This window comes from Trachymyrmex cornetzi, unplaced genomic scaffold (assembly GCF_001594075.2).
Source record: "Trachymyrmex cornetzi isolate Tcor2-1 unplaced genomic scaffold, Tcor1.1 scaffold509, whole genome shotgun sequence".
Taxonomy (NCBI): Eukaryota; Metazoa; Arthropoda; class Insecta; order Hymenoptera; family Formicidae; genus Trachymyrmex; species Trachymyrmex cornetzi.
Window position 1 is genome coordinate 1129988 of NW_017299817.1, and position 11412 is coordinate 1141399.

Below are 11412 nucleotides of genomic sequence, written 5' to 3' on the forward strand. Positions count from 1 at the left end.
AAACACCCTGTATATATATAATATATATAATATTTAACACTGATTTTATATATATATATATATATATATATACATACATTTTTATAATGTAGTGAGTAAAAATATTCTGACACCTTATGTTTGAAATGACGTGGAAAACCATAACAATTACGTGATATTGCGACGACATGATAATATAACTCGTTAGTAGAAAGCCACAGTAGATAAGTCCTCGTACAGCCAGCCATGAGCGGGTTAGTACTAACTTTGGACTGTTTCAATTCGCTGCCTCGCTTTCCGCTACTAATAAGCAGCATTCCTTTTTACAACGTACTTGTTTTACAAAGGAATAAGCCAGAGCCGGGGCCGTATTTCGAGATCTCACTTCGAGACTGCACTAGTTTTGCATAAATGAAGAAGGCGACCTAAAACCGAGACTCGCCGAGGAGTATCGCAATAAATTAGCAACCTTTAATGCTTTTGCCGACGGATAGTATTATGCCATGAAACAAATAAACAATGGACTTTTCCGACGTATTTAATTACACGCAACGTCAAAAGAGATGCGAAATTATATATGACCTCGAAGATATTGAACTTGTAAAAAGATTATCAAAAGCGTGGAATATTTTGAAAAATTTTCAACATTTTAAAAGTGCTTTAATTTCTCGTTCTTGTATAGAGAAAAAGTATTATGGTGGTATTATGGTCTCCCATTTACATTTTATACAATAATTTAGTAAAGCCTAATTACAGATATTCCGATTAATTTTTTTAGTACATTTTATAGGAATTTGTATTCTTTATATTCAATCAACGTAGAATATTTGTTAAATTAGCGCCTGTTTCATATTTGTAAAACAATTTATTATGAAAACAAATCGAGTTTTTTAAAGATTGCTCCTTATTCGAACTTAATTATTCACGGCCTCATGGCAATAGAGTAACTATGAATGAATGAAGTGTAGATGAATATACTCGCCTGAAATTATGACAATATTATAATTAATAATCATCTTCCTATCCCCCCCTCTCTCTCTCTCTCTCTCTCACACAACTTTATTTCTTTATAGCATTTAAATAGCACGGAAATTAATACGCAAGGTCCTAAGGGCAATCCGGTCAGTTTGACCGCAACGGATATTATTTCCTTCCGCCTGTTGCGCCGATCGATTCCCTTACTAGGCTATAATATGTTCCGACATCGGAAATTTTCCTTCGCTTTCTGACGTCGTGACCTGTAGGTAATACGAGACACCGTCCAAGATTGCAAACTAACGTTCCTTCCATTGGCTCAAAAGGATTACTGGCAGAGCCAGCGATCTGTATGTGAAGTGGTGGAATACTCCATACATATGAATTTGACATGTTGAATTTCCACATATGTCGAATTACATCTATATAAATTTTTAATGATTAATTTATTAGATTTTTTTATTGTCAATATTTTAATGAACAATGCTGCATGCTTTGATCGGCGGAATTTTCTTTGGGCGAGAACCACATTTGATGTGGGGACGGACGAATATGTATAATATATATTATTTATATATATACATATATATAAATTTATCATTATTTAAATTTAATTTTAACCAGATCCCTCCCCCCTCTCATTAACCCACACATATGAAAAATTTACTTCGCCAATTTTGATTACTAGAAGTGATTATCTTGAAAGAAATGTTGACAGAGCAACGCTAAAAATATATAAAAATTCATGCAGTCCTTTACTTCAAAAATGGAATTATTATAAGATATTTTTTGATATAATTTTTTTTCTACAGATTTTATATTCATATTCATAGCACTTCAAAAACAATTTGAAAAAAGTAATACGATATCGGTAACAGAATATTTAATAGTTTAAAACCAATATAAACGATAACACTTTGCGATTTGAAAAAATAAAATGTATCGAAAAAAAGAATATTAAGTATTTGTTGGTATTTTTAAATTTTGATGCATATATGAACTTGTAATAAGATACGGAATCGCAAATAAATAAACAAACTTGAATTTAAAAATAAAACTTCGAGAATATTTATCACAAATATACATATATACAATTTCGGTTTTATTTTTCCTAGTAATAATTTTATATATAAAAACAGTCTTTTTATTTTTCTTATAATAGTATATCTATGAAAAATATAAAACGTTTATAAAATCATATAAAAGAGAGAAACTAAAGCTAAAATTTTATATTGAAAGCTTATGTCATATTATTGATACAGAATTTTATTCCTTTCAGCTGAATCTTTTGCACAGTTCATCTTTCCTCTTTTTCTATTCACTTTGAAAAGATAAAGAAAATTATTAACGCTATTTTCCCTTTCCTTCTCTTTTTTTGGAAGGGGAATTTGTACCGGATATTCGGAAAATATGGGCTGGATAATAGCTCTACCGGATATCCGGCCAAATATCGAATATTCAGTATCACATTTTGTCAGATATCCAATATCCGGTATTCGAGAATTTTACATCGGTGCATCCTTAATATTTAGTGCTCATAATTCAATATGGGTTATCAACAATTCTTTTATTGCACCAAATCGCATCGATTTTCGCATCGCTGTCTGAATCTCAACATTTAGTGAAGCTGAAAATAGACGATTCATTAAGGCAGGCACAGAAGTGAGAATGATTTATTTCGTGGTGCGCGAACAATAAAGTGTTTCTGCGCGCACCGACAATGAAATCGTCGCCATTGCTAATTGCACGACAGTAGTTCTTTCAACAGCAGCAACTGACAGTTTAATTGCAAATTTAACTGACGAAGTATTCTACCATTCGCGGAAACAAACTATGATAGCCGAGGTTATAATTAAAGAATTATGCGGAAAGACAGAGAAAAAAGAATAAATGCCGCAGGCATGAGAAATTGAGAGAATTGATTTCCGATGAGAAACCCCATAAGGAAATGAAGAACGTAACTATTAATTAATCTCAAACTTTGCAGACTACCCTAAGGAGGGTAAATATACAGTAAAAAAGTTATACGATATTATATTACAAATTATACAATATTATTTTATATTCTTCCATACATGCAAAAATAAATAAAGCAAAAAGCCGGTTAATATTTTTTCCTATAATTATTCCGCAATATATTTTTATTTACGTGTAGTTTTATCGTATATGTTACGATGTAGATTTCTTATAATGTACTGTTTTTTAAAAACGTCGACAAATTAAATAAAAACTACGGTCACACATAAATAAATTCTCGCACGGTGTTAATTTTTTAATTTGTCTGTTTCCACGATAGTCTATGTGCATTGCATAAATGTTTATTAATTTATCTATCTGCACATATTGCATGTGCCGAATGTCCTCGAAAGCTTTGATTGCATTTCGATCGTCTGGAAAAAACCTATTATGCTACTCTCGTGCGCACATGTTCGTATTATTAAAAGAATCAATAGACTTCAATAACGTTTGCGTCTCCGTTTAAAATTGCAGGTGATTGCTCAGCGCTCCATGTACACAAGATGATGTGATATCAGCCGTATAACCGAAAAAATATAACGATGTTGAATACTCTGCTCGGAAACGAGGAACAAGGTTCTTTTTTCTTTTATTCAAGAAAACAGAATCCCATGTGAAACTAAATCTACTCGCTTTTGCACGAATAATGATCACCGTAGTGAATCTATTGTGATGTTGATCAACTCGGAAGAGTCTATAATTTCCGATAATAAGCAGAGATCAGAACAGAATCTGACCACGAGTAATTTTATGAAAACAAGAGTGAGAAAACAGTATTTTTTATACGTATGTTATCTCACTCTAACTTATACTATCTTACTTATTCTAATTTACTGAAGTTGTAAAAAACGGGTCAATCAAAAGTTTGTCATGGTCATAGAGGGTCGATTGTGTTTCTTGAAATGAGGTGAAAATTACAAAAATGAGCGAATTTACTGAAACATTATAATTTCAACACGTAATAAATTTGCTCACTTTTATAGAGGACGATCGCCAATATCGACATACTACTTTGTTTTATGGACAATATTTCTTAAATAAAACTAAAACTTCAGAAGCATAAATATATACAAACTAAAAAGTATTTTCTGTCAGATAATACAACAATTTTTATAACACTGCAATTTTGCACAATAATTAATTTTTTTGTAAGATTAGTAAAAATGAACGTCTGATAAAATGAGCCTCAAACTAACACGGTAAGCAGTAATGCCACATATTCCTTTTTCTTTCACATGAGTTATCTGTATAAAATAATCGCTGATATCGACATAGATCTCCTAAAAAAGCATCCCTTTATTTCTCGAGAACTAACTTTTGTACTTTATTAATACTGATAAAAACATATCTGTTTAGGTAATTAAAAAAGTAAAAACTCATAATTCATATACTTGTGATTACTTATTTCTATACAAAGTCAGCTAAAAATACTTACAAGTTAACGCATATAAGACGTCAGATCGAGATTATCGGATCTCAATAACGGCTGTCTCGATTGAGTTATTAAAATATATCTTAATCGATATATAGCTTACACTCCGATTGTATTATACGTGTTTTTATTTTTTCTCTACGTATCCTACAAGCGGAGATATTGCGACGCAAATTTACGAACTGTCACTTTTCATTCAGATTCAGATTAGATACGTCGTCATTAACCAAAAAAATATTGCAGGCATCTGAACGCCCCTACCGCCATCTAGTGCCAGACGGTGCAGCCGTACATTTTTTGACCGACGTATCTAATCTGAATGAAAAGTGACAGTTCGGAAATTAGTAGGATACGTAGAGAAAAAATAAAAAAATGTCTCCAGATTTTCTAGAATTTTTTCATTCTGATATAAAACGTTTCTTATTGATGCATTTGAATGCATACTTTATGCTGTTCTGCAAGACAAACATGTAACGCGCGATTTCTTTTTTTGAGTTTTCATATAAATACACGAGACATGCCGAGAAGCATGAAGCCCGGATACGTAATCACACGAATGTAGAGGCTCTCCAACTGTTAGACAATCAACATCATGTCAGAAGGCTAAAGAGAACCAAACCATTTGATCTTGTATGAAGCTGTGATAAGGTCTAGAGCACAGCAAGCGGAAGAGGGAATGTATCGTAATTAGAAGAATCTAAAGAATATATCAGTGGATAGACTTTGGTTATAAAGCATGGTTAATATCGTAGAGTAAAATTAATGGTTGGTCTGGTAGACTAGTTTTAATATTGAAATTGACAACAAAAAAAAAATATAAATACACGATTGCCTTCCGCTCCTATAAGGCTATATTCGACTATAACATAGCACTATGAAGATTAAGGGGCTTATTCTGTAACTTTTAACGACTGTAACGCTATAGTTACAGTCGTTAAGAGTTACAGTCATTAAGAGTTGCAGTCGTTAAGAGTTATAGAATAGGCCCCTAAGTTAGCTTATGATCTGTATTACAGATAGCTGGTTTGCGCTACACCACCTAGGGTTGCTATCCTCTTTCTCCCCGGACACTCCCTTTATAGGGCGTTCGGGAACGTCCGGAGGGATTTTCCAAAGGTGTCCCGGATAATTACCGCTCATAATTATCCTGAACACCTTTGGGAAATCGTCCTAAAAAAACAGAACAGTATCCAAGAAAAAAAAGAGGATGGATGGCAACTCTGGCTATACACCCCGATTTTATATTTAAACCCGTATTATGGCAAAAATAAGAACAAAAATAAAATAAAACCGATTCAGGAAACTACAAACATGTAAAATGATGTAATATCAATAATATAGCCATTATTATTTAAACTACACAAGAAAATTGCAAAAGAAGATCGTAAGAGTTTTATTTTTGCATTTGTATAGAATTCATTTTTAGCTGATTTTATATAGAAATAAGTCACAAGTATATGAATTATAAATTTTTACTTTTTTAATTACCCAAATAGATATATTTTTATCAGTATTAATAAAATACAAAAGTTAGTTCTCGAGAAATAAAGGGGTGCCTCTTTAGAAGATCAATGTCGATATCGGCGACTTTTCTCTACTTTTCAAGACTACTTCATTTCAAGACACATAATCGATCCTAGAATTCCGTTATTAGGATCTCTAGTAACAAGAGCATCACGGGAAAATTTAAAGATAAACGATTCGTTGTAGTCATTCAAACATCGATATTTCTGTGATATTCCCGTATCGAAATCTCAAACTTTTCACCTACGCAATACGACGGAGATGTTATCCACGACATTGAAAGAGACAAAAGGATACGATTTTTTATAAATGACACGTCCGCGCGAGTGAAAAGAAGGCGCGCATTTTCCCTCACTTCTGCACGGATGTGTCGCGCGCGAATAGGCGACACTTAATCCTCTTATCTTGAGGTCGTTTTATCTAGCTATTCGCCAGCGTGTGTTCACCCGTCGGGATTACATAAAACGGAAAAAATCGGTCACTAAACTGTCCCGCTGGGTATCGATGGCGGTGAAAATGATTTATCTTTCTCTATCTTTCGCTACCAAGTTATCAGATATATCGCTGAAAAAGTGAAAACGTTATCAAAAATGATTTTGCTCTTGGTATTATAATGTCATGGATGATAACATACAGAAAAAAATGTTTGGTTGAATTCATTAGAATTCTGGTGGAAAATGAACGATCTAGAATTCTAGTTAAATTTACAAGATTTCTGGTTAAATCTATTAAAATTCTAGTTGAAATAACCAACATTTAATAGATTTAATCAGAAATTTAATAGATTTAACAACAATTCTGGATCGTTCATTTTCCACCAGAATTCCAGTTAATTCAACCAAACATTTTTTTCCGTGTATAAATAATATAACAATAATAAACGATTTATTAGGATCATATAATGTGAATGCATAATAAGTAAGAAATGAAGCCTATAACGGTCTAAGCTGGATCTTAAGTGCTTTAAATAATTCCATGTGAATTTATATACTACATTTGTAGTGGTATATAAATTCACATGGAATTATTTAAAGCACTTAAGATTCAGCTACAACCGTTATAGGCTTCATTTTTTACTTATATGTCATGTAAAGTGTACATGTCATGGATATTAGAGTATATAATTTAAAATTATACAGTATCTTAACCATCGCAATTTGCTTTTAATATTATAATATATCATAGATATAGGTTAGTGATAAAAGAAACACTCACGAAAGGAGAAAAATTACGTGAAATTATTTGCTTAATTCGTAATCATATATAATTATATATTTAATAACGCACAATTTTTTGTTTTTATATTACGTGATTATTTTATGTATAAAATGAATTTGTACATTTTGTAGTATGTAAATGCGTATATACAATAGAGAACAATTTGTAACATTAGTAAACAATAAAGCATCCAAATTGATGTTGGGCGGAATGTCATTGGGTACATTGTGATGATAATTATTACAGTATCAGTGGTATTTATTCGAAAATCGTTTAATCGGCAACATACGCGATGAAAATCAGACTAATCAGTCGATGACACAAATATAATTATAATAATGAGAATCATGTTAGAAGAACGTATTTGTACGATAAATGACGTGAAAACTGCTATCGACAAGTTCTGATTTCACAATGCTTTTTTATTAGTAGTTGGTATGCTTTAGTCTTCCAGTAAACTAGAAAACTAACAGCTAAAAATAATAATTTGATAAATTATATTTTTCAATTATTAATTTAAAACAAAATATATATAATTTATAAAAAATATTTTTAGCTGCTAATTTCTTAGTTCGCTAGAAGACTAACGTGCTAGTTACTAATAAAAACGCATCGTGTGAATTAGATCTAAGACCAAATTCAAATCTACATGTTAAATACATGAATGTTACTTGTCACGCAAGCTATCATTTCATGTGATTTCAATTTGTATCATATATCCTGATATATGCCATGTATAAAGTAAAGATTGAGATAAACCTGCATTAGTAACAACTGTGAGACACACAATATTTTCTGCTGATATAAAGCATGATGGGTGACAAATCATATATGTATGTGTTGTATATGAAATATGTATAAAATACTTCATACATTAACCATACACCAGAAAGGAATTACAAGTGTCCTACTTTCTGCAAATAAATTTTTAATAACAAATTCTTTAATTCATCTAGAGATTTTTTTTTAGCAGACATATTAGAGTACAGTTTTCGTATTACAAGCATATGAAAAAAACATCTTTTCGCGAATGAAACACAAGGAAATAAATAAATTACAGTTATTTAGTTAAGTATTTAGTTTTAATCTTAATTTAGTTTAATAAGATTATAATTTAGAGCTTTTAAGAAGATATATTATATAAGAAGTCAAAAAGCTTTTGTAAAAAATGACTCCCAACATTTTGATTAAATTTTCACTAAATAAAAATTGATTCCAGATTTATCAAAGACTTCGTCGTTAAAAAATAATGTGTAAGAAATGGAATACCTTGTATATACCTTTTCTTAATTTCAGACAATTAATTTTCACTTATAAGTTTCCTTGTACAAGTCCATGAGACATTGACAACAAGCTGTCTAAATTCTTTGGAGTAAGAATTTGAAAAATTATGCGAAATTATTTGTTTAACTGTTCGTAATCACACATAATTGTACATTTAATGTCACATTATTTAACAATTAGCATGCTAATCTCGCCTCTAGCTAACTAGACAGCTAAAAAAATATCGTTTTCCATAAATATTTTTTTTTTAATTAGCAGCTAAAAAAATATAAATTTTTGAATTATTTTTAGCTGCTATTATTTTTGTAGGTACTAGTCCAGTAGAAAACACATGCTAACTACTAAAAAAACAAATAACGTATAATAAATCAGGCTTATAATAAATCAGTGGAAATTTCTATATTATTCATCGTAAAAATGCTTTCCTAATATGAGAGATTCTTGTATTGTTAATATTATTAAAAGAAATGTTTTATTAATATTCTGACGATTATAACTTATTGTTTGTAACGCGAGGTAATTATGTGAATGGAAGGTCAGTGTTTCAATTAAATATAAAAATTTAAGAAAATTCGCGGTTTAAAAGTAAATATACGGACTGATTAAATCTAGGCCGCGGTTCGATTCATGTTCACAACGCTCATGAGCATTGTTTGCTCTTTAATATTTGATGAACGAGAATGAAATAATTCTCGAGCGTTGTGAGCGTGAATCGGACTGCGGTCTTAAATTAGATCTAAATTAGAAGAAGCACAATCGATAACAGAAAAGTTAATTGTATGCTTGACACGCAAAGCAACGAGAAACGAGAAAACGTGTTAAATTTAACAAAAGTGTAGAAAAACGGGATGAATTTAAAAGAAGCTTTACATGTTTGAAAATATGTTGTTGAAAATGGTGAAAATGAAAAGGAACTAATTATGGCGCTGTAAATAAGCCCAGGATTTCCACAAACTCTTTAATTAGAAATTCATGAAGAACTTCCTCGTAATTGCATAGTCGTAAAACTGAAATATCGAAATGAAGAAGAGGAACATTGAAACGTTAATTAAACGTTGGTTAAGAATTAGGCACACGACATTATGAATTCGCATCTGTTTATTACCCGAAAATTCGTAAAGTTCGAAACGAGTATAACAGAGTTGGGTGCTTTTCATTTGATACAAGTCGACACAAATATCGCTTTGTCTTTGTTGGTCATTAATGTCAAGAAAGATAGAATAATGTATGTAAGTCACTATAGTGTTTATTTCCAATGTAGATTAACTTTAACGTACCAACGTAAATGTAAATTAATTTTAATCTTGATGTACAACTTACTTTTTATCCTTTTCTAGTTCTAAGAATTAGAAAAAGATAAAGAGTTAATTAAACCGAGATTACAGTTAATCTACATTGCATTGGTAGAAACAGGCATAAATGAAAAGCACCTTAAGTTTATGTAACTACTAACTTGAGTCAGAAGGTATAAATAGATTTCTCAAGCTGCTACCTTCTGTTTCACTGAAAGTAAACCTGCAATTCATTCCACGAAATCCTCCAACCCTTCCGTAACTACCCTCAATGATTCATTGACCGGTATTCATAGACGACCTACCCTGCGAGTGTATTCAATGACCGGAAGGAGGGATATTCATAGTCAGTCCTTATATTTCAGATCATCTTAAGTACAATCTTAACGTATCATAAGCTAATCACAGACCGAAATTCAGTTTTTATATTTAAGGTCGCTTTAAATACAGACATAAAATGTCACAAACCAATCACAGGCATCTATAGTTGATTCTTGTATTTAAGACTGTTTTAAGTACAGTCTTAAGATGTCATAAATCAATTAGAAGATTGTATTAGCATCTTAAGATATTATCCAAGACTATTTTGAAATTAGAACGGCCTATGAATATTAGCCGTAGAGATGTATTAGCATCTTAAGACATTGAATAAAATGATCCTGAAATAAGAACAGATTATTGTAACCGATTTTTATATTTAAAACCATCTGAAGTATACAGTCTTAAGAATAAGATGTTATGGAACCAACCAGCTTACACTTACAGCTTAGACACTAAGCTGTATTAACATTTTAAGACATTATTTAAGACGGTTCTGATAACGACAGACTATAGGTCGGTATTCATAGTCCGTTCTTATTTTAAGACCGTCTTAAGTTGCTAATACAGCCTTCTTTGTGAACATTGGCTTATGATATCTTAAGACAGTCTTAACTACAAGAATCGACTGAAATAAATATCGCCCTACATGAGAATACCAGTAACAAAGCTGTATTAGCATTTTAAGACATTACTTAGGACGATCTCAAAATAAGAACCGACTATCAGCAATTGAAAGCACACTCGCAGGGTAGGTCGAGTCTATCCGGCTCGCGGGAGTTCCCGGGTTGATTTTGCTTTGCGCGTGAGGGAAAAACGGTGAAAATAAAATATCGAGCGTGCCGCGCAGTACACCGACCTCGGTGCAACCCTCGAGCGGCGCAACCCTTGCATACAGCTTGCGCCACGAAGCAGCCAAGAGAGAGCGATTCCACCGAACGGTCGAAGGCATCGGGCAGATCTGACTGCCTTTCTATCAGAGCAGAGCTTGCAATAGAAACGAAGAGGAAGCTGGCTACTCACGATTAGCGCTCGATGTCTGCGCGACGTCCTATCGCCTGGCCGGAGTGTCTCAATCTCGGTCCCGATTCCGACACGGTCCCTGTAACAGCTGCCACCGCTGGCTGTGCGCCTCGCGTTCATATCGCGAATATCGCGATCTCGAGCGTCGCCAACCATCGGGCGGGTAAACAAAAAAGCGCAACGAGCGGCACGCTGTCACGACGCATTCGACGGCTGCGAGAGGTGGGTGAGATATAGACGGTGAACGTTTGCGCGACGCGTCAAGGGGAAAATAGTAGCCCCCGTGCGGACGAGCAGACGAGCGGACGAGCGGATGACAGTCGACGAATGGATAGATGCGCGAATATACAC

At 32.7% G+C, this 11412-nt stretch overlaps 1 protein-coding gene across 1 annotated transcript in view; it reads right to left on the reverse strand.

Moving 5' to 3' along the window:
- The window catches only part of LOC108765707 (uncharacterized), a 27140-nt gene extending 15755 nt beyond the window's left edge, over positions 1 to 11385 (reverse strand). Inside the window, exon 1 of the mRNA XM_018514553.1 lies at positions 11062 to 11385. The gene's annotated coding sequence lies outside the window, so the exon portion shown is untranslated. The remainder of the gene's footprint in view (positions 1 to 11061) is intronic.
- Between the last annotated feature and the right edge of the window lie 27 nt (positions 11386 to 11412).